This window comes from Mus musculus, chromosome 13 (assembly GCF_000001635.26).
Source record: "Mus musculus strain C57BL/6J chromosome 13, GRCm38.p6 C57BL/6J".
Lineage (NCBI taxonomy): Eukaryota > Metazoa > Chordata > Mammalia > Rodentia > Muridae > Mus > Mus musculus.
Window position 1 is genome coordinate 95,552,268 of NC_000079.6, and position 14,779 is coordinate 95,567,046.

The following is a 14,779-nucleotide window of genomic DNA, read 5'->3' on the forward strand; positions in this document are numbered from 1 at the left end:
TGAGATACCCAGATGACTCACACCTCACACACATACACATACACTCATACATATATACACATATATAAATATACATAATACGCTCACATACATATACTCACACATATACATATATATACATATACTCATACTCACATACATACACTCACAAACACACAGACACACACTCATACACATACAGTCACATATACTCACACGTACATATATAAATATACACACATATACTCACACCCACATACATATACATATATACATTCACACACATATACTCACGCATACATATACATACATATATACACACACACTCATATACTCACATTCACACAAGCCACTCACACATTCACGATCTCACACACATCCATTCATGCATATACATATACACACATATATAAATACACATATATACACACACATACACTCATACTCACACATACACTCAAACACACATGAACAGACACATACACTCACTCTCACACACATATATACTCATATACATACATACACACATATACTCACATATAAACATACATATAAATACACACATACACATAATACGCATACTCATATAAGTCCACAAAATAAAGACACATGAACATACACAAACCTGTCTTCACACAGCCTAATCAATGCTTCGTCACTGAGTGAGATACCTAACCCATAGAAAATTAAATTGCTTATCTTTAGCACCAAGGATTGAACCCAGGGCTTCGTGCATGCTAAGCACATGCCCTACCACTGAACTACAGCCCCAACACTCAAGAAAAGGAGTTTCAATGCTCCCTTTGCTCTTCCAAAATCAGATTTACATATAATTTGTAATTTATTTTTAAAACATTTTTTGAAGGTTTCTGGTTTTGCTTGTTTTGAGACAGGGCTTCTCTCTGTCCTGGCTGACCTCAAACTTCCTTTGTAGACCAGGCTGGCCTCAAACTCACAAAGACCCACCTAAATGCTGGGATTAAAGGCGTGAACTTAATTTGTAATTTTTATGTAATCAAAAATAGTTTTAAATTATTTTGTGTGACTGAGTGCTTTGCCCGCACACATGTATGTGCACCTCTAGGGACATGCAGTGTCCACAGAGGGTGGACTAAGCACTGGGTCTCCTGAACTAGAGTTGTATATAGTTGTGAGCTGCCATGTGGGTGGTAGGAATCAAACCCTGGTCCTCTCAAGAACAGCAAATGCTCTTAAGCCACCTCTCCAGCCCCTTCATGTAATCTTAATAGACCAACATGACATGAAGAAGATTCAAGGAAATTACCGACAAATCATTTGCTCATAAAAACATAATTGAAATAGTGTCTTCCAATGGTATACATGCATTGTGTAACTACACTAGGGAGATCTCCAAATTTGTGTCCTCTGTATATTGAGAGGCATAGCCAATGAGCACAGCCATGATTATACACTTTCTGAAAAATCCAATGTACAGGCGAGCATGCTTCTAATGGGTAGATATGTGCCCAGTAGTAGAGGATGTTCTGTGAAGAGCTAGACACAGCCTTCTCTGAGGAAGGCAGTGGTCAGGGAAGAGTGAAGAGGAGAGAGGAATATTTGCATTTTCTCTCTATCTTGTTCTGTACTTTGCATCTTTAAAAAAAAAAGAAAATCCTTGTTTCATAAAAAGCATGACATGAGCATGTTGGTGGAGCCTCACGAAGCAGCCAGTGGCCTGGCGAGCTTGCTGGTGAATACTGTGCCTCTGGGTAGCAGAGCATGGCTGTGTGGTTGGCTTTGGCCTGTGGTCTTTAGCTCTGCCAGCTGTGTGGCCCGGAAGCCGTGGACTTCCTTATTGCTAGTGTGCCTCTGGGTTTTGTGTCAATACCACAGCATACCTGTGGGAAGTGCTGGCCGGCAAGGCTGGCCGCTGACTCCCCATAGCCAAGTATTCCCACAGGCCTCACCCTCTTCCAGGCCTGAGTCCAATTCATTTGCCCTGGGGCAACCTGAAAGCCAAATACAGGATGATAGCTGTCCTTTGGCTTAATCAACTGTCAGCGATCACTGATCACGAGGTGAATGGAACAGTTCTGTGTGCCCTGCAGTGGGAGAGCGCTGCTGTTTGGAAATGACACTGAATTTCTGTTCCTGCACTGCAGCTTACCAAATAGTCATTGAGCTGTGTTTCCCCACCTGGAAGACGGGAAGGATTTGTTGGGATAGACTGTGTCAGTGCAGGTCAAAGTGCCTGCTGCCAGCTCTTTGGGTCCGGTTATTGATTAGAATCCTCAGTTCTATAACATTTCACTCTAGTGTAAATGTCTGGATCGCTTGCCCCCAGATTTGCATATGAAAAACTGTGAAGGAGCAGACAAGATAGAATGAGTGAGCCTTTAAAAAGATGGTTTATTAGCCTGGTTTCCAAGATAATGTTCTTGGTAATCCAACAGTGGCTGTTTGACTCAGGAGAGGTTGAGAGTCTGGTAGAGGCGGGATGTCTCAGCAGCCCCAGTGGGGCCCGGAAGCTCTGGAAGATTTGTGAAGTGCTGCTGCTGCTCTTCTGTCTGTGCTGGAATCCTCAGAGATGCTGGTTCTAGTCTCGATGAAGGAACGAAGGAACGTCACAGATGATCTTGCCGGGAGGGATGGAGGTGACAGTCAAAGAGCAGTTTCCTTTTCCCATGTCCTTACACCTGGGCCGCCACCAGAGGGTGGGACTTCCTGCTTCAATGAATCTGCTCAAGAAAATCCCTCAAAGGAGTGCCTAGTAGGTTGCGTTTTAGTTGACTCTAGATTTGCACAAACCTACAATCAAGGCTAACTATTACAGAAACCTAACCCCCCAGAATTTAGAGTGGCTGGTAGGGCTCCGGGATGAGACAAAGGTAAGGAAGGCGGAGTTAATGAGCATTGACTGGGGACATTTTGACCCTGTCAGGGGCATTGGTAATATTTGGATATTTTCTTTTCTCCTCTTTCCCTCCCTTTTCTTTCTTATCACAACTAGGGGCAGAGCTGGGCTGGCACACCACTGATGCTGCTAAGCATCCCGAGGTACACAAAGTTGAACTCAAACAATTGTCTCTTTAAAGACTGATTGATTGATGCATTTATATATATGAGTGCTCTATCTGAATGTACACCTGCGTGTCAGAAAAGGGCATCAGATCCCATTACTGATGGCTGTGAGCCACCATGTGGTTGGTTGCTGGGAAATGAACTCAGGACCTCTGGAAGAGCAGTCAGTGTTTTGTTTTGTTTTGTTTTTGATTTTTCGAGACAGGGTTTCTCTGTATAGCCCTGGCTGTCCTGGAACTCACTCTGTAGACCAGGCTGGCCTCGAACTCAGAAATCCTCCTGCCTCTGCCTCCCGAGTGCTGGGATTAAAGGCGTGCACCATCACCCCGCCCAGCGAGCAGTCTGTGCTCTTAACCACTGAGCCACTTCTCCAGCCCACAACTGTCTCTTGAAAAGAGCATCAGTGGTGCTGCAGCTAGGATGCTCTATTGGAGCAGTCGTTCTTCAAACAGGTGATGGTCTTTTATTGGGAGATCCAGAGGGCAAAACTGAGAACCCAGGAAAATGTTCTCTCTGTGTCTTTCTCCTGCTTCCTGATTCTTACTCCTTTTTTTTTTTTTTAAATATTTTTGTTTTTAATGTGTACAAGTGTTTGGCCCGAATATACGTCTGTGTATCACACGCTTGCCAAGTGCTCATGGAGAGCAGAGGACAGTGCCAGACCCTCTGAGCCTGGAGTTACAGGCAGTTGTTAGCCACTGTGTTGGAGCTGAGCATTGAACCTGAGCCTTCCGGAAGATCAACCAGTGTTCCCAATTGCAGTGCCATGTCCAGAGCTCCCCTTTAACCCCCTAGTGGAGACGCATACACTGAGAAGTTGGGCACTAAAGTTTCTGTTCTTAGGTTGGGGTGATGTGGCTCTGTGGTTAAGAACGCTTGCTGCTGCTCTTGCCAGGGACCTGGGTTCAGTTCCCAGCACCCAACATGGCAACTTAGAAACTGACTGTAACTCCAGTTTCAGGGTATCCATCTCCTGCTCTGGCCTCCAGGCACCGAGCATGCACAAGATATAAATATACATGCAGCCAAAACACCTATATGCATAAAAAGAAATATTTAAGAAATCTGTTCTACCTAGTTTTTTTTCAAACATTCTATAACATCCTAGGGAATGATGAACTTCATTAGATACTAAGGAAAATGTCGCTTATCTGAGGTTGCCACCACAGAGCGCGCGCGCGCGCGCACACACACACACACACACACACACACACACACACACACACACCCCACACTGTTGGCGGGTGCTGGTGTAAGAAGCTGGCTAGCGTGTATCCTGAAAGTTTCTTATTTGTAGTCAGACTTTTGATTTTTGATTCTGACAGGGTCCATCTATATGGCTTTGACATTTGTCCTGGTTGGGTTTTTGTTTGGTTTTGTTTTTTGTCCATTTGACACAAGCTAGAGTCATTTGAGAAGAAAAATACCTCAATTGAGAAAATGTCTCTGTCAGATTGGCCTGCAGGCAGTCCTGTAGGGCATTTTCTTGGTTGGCATTTTCTTGACTGACAATTGATGTGGCAGGCCCCACCCACTGTGGGTGGTGCCATCCCTGGGCTGGTGATTCTAGGTGGTATAAGAAAGCAGGCTAAGCAGGCCAGGGGGAGCAAGCCAGTAAGCAGCACTCCTTCATGGTCTCCACTTCTGCTCCTGTCTCAGGTTCCTGCCCCGACTTGTCATAGAAGTAAGATTAAGCCATTCTCTTCCAAAGTTACTCTTAGCCATGGTCTTTTATTATGGCAATGGAGACCTGAGTAAGACAGAGTTGTTTGTCTTTTTTGTGGTTCATTTGTTTGCCAGACTCATCTATGTTGTAGTGGCTGAAGCTTACACATTTTCTTTGCCCTCATAAAATGCTAATTATTTATCCATCCCATTCTTAATGTCCATTGGCATTTTCAGCTTTGGGAAGCAGCAAGCAGCACAAATCTCGTGGTTATACCGACTGAGATTTTTCAGAGCCTTAGGCATTTGAGCTGACAGAACAAAGGCTGCTTGCTGCACATGGTGGAAACAAGTGAGCCTCTTCTATGCTTTTGTTCATTCTGAAATGGCTCTAGGTCTGTGAGAGAGGGAAGAGAAGGAAGGCCTGAGCTGAGGAAGGTTGACACTTTGGTCATCCTGCCACCCTATTCGTGTCTCCAAGGCAGCTGCTGAACATCCAAAGGGCGCATCCGAAGGCTGTCAACAGTCTTCTTAGTCTTTGAGACGCAAACTAAGAGCAGATAAGCATCCAGCCCAGGGAGATGTGGCAGAGCTCTGACCTGCCTCCAGGGGTCTGAAAAGTGCCGGGCCCACCCTGTCTGAGATGTTTAAGCTAGAAGAGGCCTGAAGGCAACCCAGCACATTTGTTTCGGGTGCTGAGAGTCTCAGTGATCCCAGGGAAGCCAGCGAGAGGACAGGGGTTGATCTTGGAGTGTATCTTTAATTTCAGGGTTTTGTTTGTTTGTTCTATTGGGCTGCACTGTAACAGTACCACACCATGGTGTGTTTGTAACACACCCGTGGCTGCTGTGTGTTTCTGACCGTCAGCACTTCCCTCTGCCTTCCTCCTTCCTGCTTTCTGTTTTAAAGATAATTTCTCCTTATGTTCCTGGGTGTGAGCACAGGCATGCAAATACTGTGACATGTATGTGAAGGCTGGAGGACAGCCTTGGAGATAGTCCTCACCCCCTAACCTTGAGACAGAGTCTCTTGATGGCTCTGCCGAGCTAGTTGGCCTGTCTCTGCTTACCAAATTGCCATAGGTGCTCACAGGGTTCCAGAGCATCGTGTCTGGCTTTACGTGGGTCCAAAAGCATGTGCTACATGTGGGTAACATACATATCTGTGTCTGGAATGAGGCCTGGATAATAGTGATGGGAATCTTTAGGTGCTGCAGCTAATCCAAAATGAAGATATTGTGAATATAAGCACAATATGGCAATTATAAAACATCATTGCATGCTCTTTCTATAGTAAATGTTTCCATACATACATGGAAAGAAAGATTTCCAACATAAATGTTAATGAAAATGTTTTCATCATGTCAATGAGATTATGGAAAATTTTATTCTCCTATTTTCTGATCTTTTAAGTCTCTCTCTCTCTGTGTTGTGTGTGTATGTGTGTATGAGAGAGAGAGAGAAAGAGAGAGAGACAGACAGACAGACATAGAGAAAGAGAGACAGAGACAGAGAGATCTTTTAACATCAGAGCAGTATGTGAATATGTTATGAGAAGGGATACTGCTGCTGTCTGGATGATGCTCTCCAGCAACTTGGGGTAATAATGGAGTGAGACAGCATGGTGTGGTCTGAGCAGGGCCCTGGGTTACCTCACAGCACTCCATCATTCCCTTTACTCCTTCTCTGTCTCTCTTTGAAACTTGACATTAACAAACAATCTTATATGCAAGCTAAGCTGTGGGCTAGAACTCAACACTGTAGAGATAAACAAAATCAAGACGGGGCAGGGTTTGGCTTGGGTATCTTTGTCTTCTTGTGAATGCATTTCTGGTTTGTTAACCTACAGAGTCTAATCCCTGAACCATTAAAAGTTGATCTTATCCTATGCCCATGATGAGGAAACGCAAACCAGATGATAGCAATTGCATGGTTACTGATGTTGACCTATGGTTTAACTGCCATTAATAATTTGAATGACAGCATTGAACTCTTCTTGCAAATTCTTATCAGGAAATGCTTATATATAATTTATGGAATTTCAATGCCGTTTGTTTCTTTTTAAAGAACAAATTATTACATGTATTTATTGTGTGTGTATATGTATGTGAGTGCAAGAATGTCACAACGTGTATGCAGAGGACAGCAGATTAAGCTGACACTAAATATAGTATATTACATTATTAGTAACAATTAATTAAAGGGGGCTTCCTAGTGACAGTCATACACTGTGGAATGGTGTCTATAGATAGTTATATCAGACTGTTGTATAGTTTCTATTCTAATAGAATATTACTAGAAAAAATAAATAAGCCCACGGATTCCTCTGTGGCAAGAGAAAGGTGGAAAATATCCACAGATTATCACAGCAAACAGAAATTGCATCGGAAGATGGAGTGAGGGCTGGTGAACCAGGAAGTTTTCAGTGTTGCTCACTGGTGAGGGGTGTGCTGCTGATCCTGATGGGGTCACTGTGGTGGGAAACTTCTGAGCAGGTAGGTGAAGAATTTTCTAGATTAACTTAATTGAAATACAAAAATCTCACCCAGTCTTTGTGTGTGTGCGTGTGCATGCATGCACGTGTGTGTGTGTGTGTGTGTGTGTGTGTGTGTGTGTGTGTGTGTGTGTGTGTCTTTATACAGACTCTCACTGTGCAGCTCTGGCTAGCCTGAAATTCACTATGTAGAGCGTGCTGATCTCAAACTCACTGATCCTCCTGCCTCTGCCTCCCAAGTGCTGTGTGAGCCACCACTCTAAATGTAAGCGGCATATTTTCATGGATTGGGGTCCCTGACTCTATATTTCGTCAGGTTCTCTAGGGGGACAGAACTGACAAAACGCTCATGTGTGGGATTCATTAGAATGGCTTACAGGCTGTGGGCCAATTAGTCCAACAATGGCTGTCTACCAATGGAAAGTTCAAGAATCTAGCAGGCTGGACATCTCAGCTCATCTCCACACTTGGGATTTAGTTCATTCCAGATGCAGTCAGGGTGACAACCAAGAACGACACAAAGTAAACTAAAGCGAGAGGAGGAGCTGAGTGGTGGCGTTCGTCACACTCGGGTCCCTGCTGTGGATGCAGTGTGACCAGCTGCCTCAAGCTTCTGCCTCCATGGCGTCTCTCATTCGTATTCTTTCTTCTAGCTGTCAGCTATCTCTCTGTCTGTTTGTCTGTCCCCATCTATCTATCATCTACTACTATCTATCATCTATCTATCTATCTATCTATCTATCTATCTATCTATCTATCTATCTATCTATCTATCTATCTATCATCTTTATCTATCTATCTATCTATCTATCTATCTATCTATCTATCTATCTATCTATCTATCTATCTATCATATCTATCTATCTATCTATCTATCATCTTATTCTATCTATCTATCTATCTATCTATCTATCTATCTATCTATCTATCATCTGTCATCTATTATAATCTATCTATCATCTATTATAGTCTATCATCTATTATAATTTATCTATCATCTATTATAGTATCTATCTATCTATCTATCTATCTATCTATCTATCTATCTATCTATCTATCTATCATCTATTATAGTCTATCTGTCTGTCTATTTGTCTATTTCTGTCTATCTATCATCTACTATCTATCTATCTATCTATCTATCTATCTATCTATCTATCTATCTATCTATCTATCTATCTATCTATCTATCATCTATCTCTGTCTCTCTCTTCCATATGTTGCCCCCAGGCTGGCCACAAGCTGGAGAGTCTCTTCCTTCAGTCTCAGAGTTGTGGCACAGATTTGCTTCCACACCCAGCTGAGCTTTTGTTGTTTCTAACAGAAGTCCCCCGAGAACACATCCCCAAGTGTTTGAAAGCTCCATCCAAATCTGCATGAGGTGCAATTACATTGTTATGACACAATTATGCTGTGTAATTGCTGGGTGTATTTTTTGTACTCATAATGCATTGGAAAAATAAACCTCTTAGGGGAAAAAGTCTGTCCTGATTATTGGAGAAGGACCATGAAGGTTAAGCAAGACTGTTTTAAAGGGGTAACTTGAAACTCCCAGGAAGCTTGTGATATTTTTATGTATCTGTGGAAAATGGCAGTTCTCTCTGGGGTTTTTAGACTACCAGTGATTTTGCATCTTGCTAAAAAAGTCACCTATGTTTCAGTTTGTAGGTAATATTAATGAGCAACTTTTGCTTGAAGGTCTTTTGCTTGTTTGAGGGCTCCTAGGGCCTGAACCTAGGGTTTCATATGCTAGTCAGGCACTCTTCCCCCAAGCTCCACTCCAAACAGGAGGGGCTTTATTTGTTTGTTTTTAAGGACGTGTAGGTGTGTGTGTCCACATGTGACTGTGTGCATGCAGGTGCAGGTGCCCACGGAGGCCAGAGGCATTGGTTCCAGGGCTACTGGCATTGTGAGACATTTTGTCGGTGCTGGGAACCAAAACCAGGCCCTCTGGAAGAGCGGCAAGTGCTCTTAACCACGGTGTCGTCTCTCTGGTACCCCAGAGTTCAAGCTTTAATATTAGTGGCTTCCACTGCAGAAAAAGATGGATCACCGACAGAAAGCTGCCCTCAAGTCTACATTCATCGAATTTTATCAAGCCCGTTGTAACATAGCAACTAAATGTGTGACTTACATGACAAAAACCAACTAGCAAACAGACAAATCCCCTTGCTGTTTGCCAAAGTCTGTGTCAGACGCAAAGGGTGATAGGCTGAACGTGTCCAAAGTGCTCACCCTTCGGAGCGTAAAGCATCAGTGTGCAGAAGACCACACGCTTCAGGGATTTCCTCATGGCTGCGCAGGACACTCTCAGTGAGAGCCTGGGAAGACGCCTATGGCAGCGAAGTATTCCCCATTCTGCACGAGAGGAAATCCATTTGGTAAAGGGCTCTTTGATGGAGAGTTTGCTCTTACCCTGTTTGCTCCAGGCCCTTTTCACCACTCACTCCTATTTTCTGCCCCTTAGAGACACCCACGTATCACCATCGATTGTTCAAATCCTAGTCATTGTGCTCTGCATAGTATTTCACAGTATCTGACAGAATTTTGTGTGTGTGTGTGTGTGTGTGTGTGTGTGTGTGTGTGTGTATTGCTCTGCTGTATATTCATCTGCAGGCCAGAAGAGGGCATCAGATCCCATTACAGATGGTCGTGAGCTACCACGTGGTTGCTAGGAATTGAACTCAGGACCTCTGGAAGAGCAACCAATGCTCTTAACCGCTCATAGCCCCTGTTTCCTTCTCTTTCAGAGATAGTAGCTTAGTCCTGACCCATCAGCAACAGTGCTTTGTTCCTCCTGTCTGGTAAATGCTCTAGGAAAAGTACTCAGAAGCAAGAGTCTAGGTCACAGGGCAGTCTGAATGTACTGAGGATAGCCAGGACCTTTTCCAGAATTCAGACCTGCTGTGCCACCACAGAAGAAGTGGTAAGGTGGTAGCAAAAGTTCAGAACCCTGAACTCTTCATGGAGAAAGGCAGGAGTTCACTAGCTCCAGACCAGGTTCCTGTCCTAGAGCATGTGACCACAACACCCCACTAAGAGGACCATAATAACTAGTCACAGTAGTATAGAAACACAGAGTTCTCCATGCTAATGAGATATCTAGATGGGCGCCAAGGGTTTAGCCAATAAACTTCCCTTCCAGGGACATTCCTTCCTGCAAAAGGTATTTAATCTCTGGCCCACCCTGAGTAAGTCCTATGCACCCATTTCCCTGGATAAACAGTTTGGACAAGCAAGGACTGTCTCTCTCATTAAAGACGACCATGGCGGGAGGCCTTCTTCATACAGAGCTGTGCCTAAGTCTCCTGCAGAACTTAAGCCTCTGTGCACTCCTGGCACTCACCCTGCACTAAGCTGGATGGCTCCCCCATATCCCCTGCCCCGTTCTGGGCTCATCTCAGGCCCACAGGCCCCCATTCTCAGCTCCTCGATTCCCAGTGGCATTGCCCAGGAGTTTGAGAACCACAGCCTCCATCCCAGCCCACACAGTTTCTCACCCGGAGAAACATGGGCTGAGGCCCCTATCTTAGGCTACATTTTGTCTCCCCTGAGCGGCATGTCCGTATCCTGTGAGCCTGGCACCCAAACAGGGAAAAAGGAAATGTAGCCTAGAGTTTCTGTATTTTGACTTCCCAAGAGGTGTTCTGACAATCCAATGCAGGAGAGAGGCTCACTCTGTGAACCCGATGCTGGCCAGCAGCAGAGGGAAGAGTCATGGGGCGTGTGCTCCTCCAAGGCGTTGCCATGGATATGTCAAATCCATCTCCCTGTCTCAGCTGTCACTCGGTGCTGTCTAACTGCAAACAGCACCATGGAATGTGCTGCACCAGACTGGCAGACTGCCTCTGAACCACACGCTGACAGTTCTGGCACACGAGAGTAGATTGTAGGAGAAATTCCAGCTCCACCATTGAGTCAGTCTTTCCTCTGTGGATTTGTGAGAGTCGCCCTTCATTCATGAAATTTTCTTCTTTTGCTATCTCATCTGGTAACTTGGAGCAGAACACATTATTGACATTCTTAGCTCTCCTTCAAAATTATGCACAAATTTCAGATATGTAACGAAGTCGAAATGACACGGCAGACCACAGTGAGATCTGGAGAACAGGAACTGACAGAGAGCCACTGAAGAACTGTGACATTTCACCACTGGACACTTCAGTCTCCATGAAAATGAGGATGTTCTATAGAGGTTAAAGTGTCAGTAGAAAGAACATTACTAATGATGTGCATAACCCATCTGATCAAGCACTCATTTAAGTACCCAAAAAACTGTTATATAAGTTTTGGACATCATAGTTCCTGTTCACCCACTTAGCTACTTTGATGTATGCCATTTAAGGCCCAGAGGTTTTGTTTGGTTGGTTTGGTTTGCCTCACCCAGGAACGGTGTCCAAGAAGGTGTAATTTTCGAAAAGGACAGTAGGTGGCAGAAGAGGACTGTTTTGCTGTTTGCCAGTGCAGAGTTCTGCAGAGTTGGGTATACCGGGAGGTGGGGAGAGTTATAGGTGTAATGCCATGGCCACATAGGCACCTGTGGTTTTGGGGTACACTCAGAACTTCACAATGCCACTATTTCCCTATGAGATGCTCTAAGGACTTGAAAGCAACATTGAATTTTATTTCCATTGAACAGCTAGCTCGAGAGGTACACTATCCTTGTGGAATGATTTTAAAAACTGCTGTGAAATCAAATAAGCAGAAAGCTATAATCAATGGAGCTAAACTAACTACTGTACTTAAAGGAAACGATGATAGTCATCTCTTAACCATACCTTTCTTCAGAGACCACCTGGCATGTCAGAACCCTTGTTGAGACACACCTGCCATTCAGCTGTTACACACTGATGGTTTTAAAAAATCTACATGATCCATGGATGTGGGTACAAAAAGAAAAACAGTTGGGGGGGGAGGTTGAGAAAAGATGTTCTAAATATTTGTGGAAACTCAGAGGCTCGTTTGGGGTTGGAGTGCTAGGGATCAAACCCCGGACCACAAGGTGCTATGCTCTGCTCCACTGGAGCCCCGAGAGGGGAGAAGTTATGAACTAAAAGGAAACGTGTCCTGATAGCAGAGCAGAACTACCAGGGAGTTCTTGAGACTTTTAGCCCTGTTTAGAAGCCTGGTCCTGCTGCTTAGGTATAAGAGACAGCAGGACTGTTGGAGTGAATGAATGCTACTGAGAAGATGTGTCAGAGGAGTAACAATGTAACTCCTCCAGTCTCTGCATTGGTTTAGATCGCGGTGGAGCAAAGCCAGGCAGGAGAAAGAGTGAAAACCTTCCCTGCTAAGATCAATGATTCTCAACTTTCCCCTCCTATGGTCACTTTTGTTGTTGTTACCTTGTTTGCTTGATGGCAGAGTCTCCTTTTGTCGTTATGTAGATCAGGATGGGCGCAGACAGATACAGGCGAATCTCCCTACCTCAGTTCCTAAGTAATGTGATGATGAGCATGAACCACTATGCCTGCCTTTCTTACTTTAAAACAAATGAAAGTCAGAAAACAAACAAAAAAACAAAAAACCCAAACCAAAACAAACAACAGAGAGCTAAAAGCAAAGTTCACCTCTAGGGAACTCCGTGGCAAAGAACTTTCTAGGCGTGTGTGCGACTCTGAGTTCATTCCTTGGCCTCACCAAAGTTGGTCTGTTAAGATGGGGGGCTCCTCACCATGCTTTTTCTTTTTATACCCTGTATCCTTTAAAGTGGGATGTTAGAGGTTTGCAAGATAGCTTGAAGAATTCTTGTGGTTTGAAAGCCTATCCTGTTGAGTCTGGAGATAGCTAAGCAGTTAAGAGTGCTTGTTGCTCTTTTAGGGCACCTGTGTTTGGTTCTTAGAACACAAACAGGCAGCTCTCCAGGATCCCTCTTCTGGTCTTCAAAACCAAACTCATATAAGTGGCACACACATACACGCACGCATGCATGCACGCACAAGCACACACACACACTTTAAAAAAAAAATAAAGCTATGGTGTGGGCACGGGGCAGAACCCAGGAAATGGAAGAACAAGCAAGAACAAGGACACCCTGGCAGTTGATTGGGGGCCTTGGTGACTCTGGATTCTCCATTCCCCCCAAAAGTACTAAGGCTTTCTTTGGCTGTGAATATGATGTGCATGTTATGGCTAAAGAAACGTGTGACAATCGAGAGGAAGAACTTTCAGACCAGGAAAGTGAAAGGTTACAGAGAAGGAGAAACTTTAGACATTCTTCCTGTGCACAGGGTTTAGCTAAGACAGATTCCCGGTGTGCACAAGACCTGGTGGGGCCAGCATCTCTGCTAACCTAATTATAGGTCTGCTGCATTTAGTGTATAATCTGAGACTCCTGTCCCAGCCTCCCTAGTATTAGGATCATGGACATGGCTGCCATGCCCATCCCCCCTCCTAGGTTTGTTTGTTTGTTTGTTTTTCCTTAGCTCTATATTTCCAATGATACCTGGTTTTTTGTATCTAGATGTACCAGTGTCCATATCATGGTTCTCAGCTCCAGAAATCTCTATTGACGTCTAATAATGAAGAACTAGGAGTCAGCTCACCTAGACCAATGTCAACTCACTGCCCCTAATGTTGATAGCCGTATCCGTTCTAATTATTTTGAATGCCCAATTTCATAATTGTAAATCATATACTTTAACTTCTTTTTTTTTTATTTTCTTTGAAATGAGGTCCTGCAAGCTGCTCAGGCTGCCCTTTAACTCCTGGACCCGAGAGATAAGACAAACCTAGGAGGGGGGGTGGGCATAGCAGCCATGTCCATGATCCTAACACTAGGGAGGCTGGGACAGGAGTCTCAGATTATACACTGCTTTAAGCCCCTAAGTAGGTAGGACTACAGGTTGTTGTTGAAGTGCTTTCCCATACCTGAGTATGGCTAACATGGCGCTGATGGAATTTGCCTTTTACCCCTCCCACCCCCCTTGCTAAAGATCGTTAGATTACACTCCTAAACTGAGCCACCAAGGTCCAGTCCCTTATTTGATCACTTCTTCCTCCTGAGGCTGACCACCAAGGTCCAGCTATCAAAGTACTTAAGTCCAGCAATCAGAAGGCCCCTTTGGCTTACCTAATTAATTTTCCCAATCAAAATTTAACACTTCATCCTAACCAAGGCTTTCCCCATTTGCCTGTGGGCCATGTCTGTCTCCCTCTATCCAGAGGCACTTCTTTGTTCCTCAGGAGCAAATATTCCTTCCCCTCTCTCCCTTAGCCCGTTTTTCTTCTCCCTTACCCTCTGTCTCCTGTCTTTGTCTCTTATCCCTGCCCGTTCCCCTCTGGAGGCAAATAAACCTCCTTTGCACTGAGAACTTGGTTCTGGTGAGTCCTGTGCTGTGGGAAGCCACATACGCCATTACAAGGTGGCGCTGGCTACCTCTGGCCACTACCCATAAGTTTGGGTAAACAACCAATGTGCACATGTGCAGTAAAGTTTTTGCCGAGTCACTGCCTGGCCCTGGGCATGTAAATGAGGTACTGAAATGCGTACTAAAAACATAATCAATCGGGTGTGGATATGTAAATGAGGTACTGAAAGCATAACCAATCGGGAGTAGACACGCCTCTCCTAGGCCTATATAAGCAGCGCCAGTTCTGG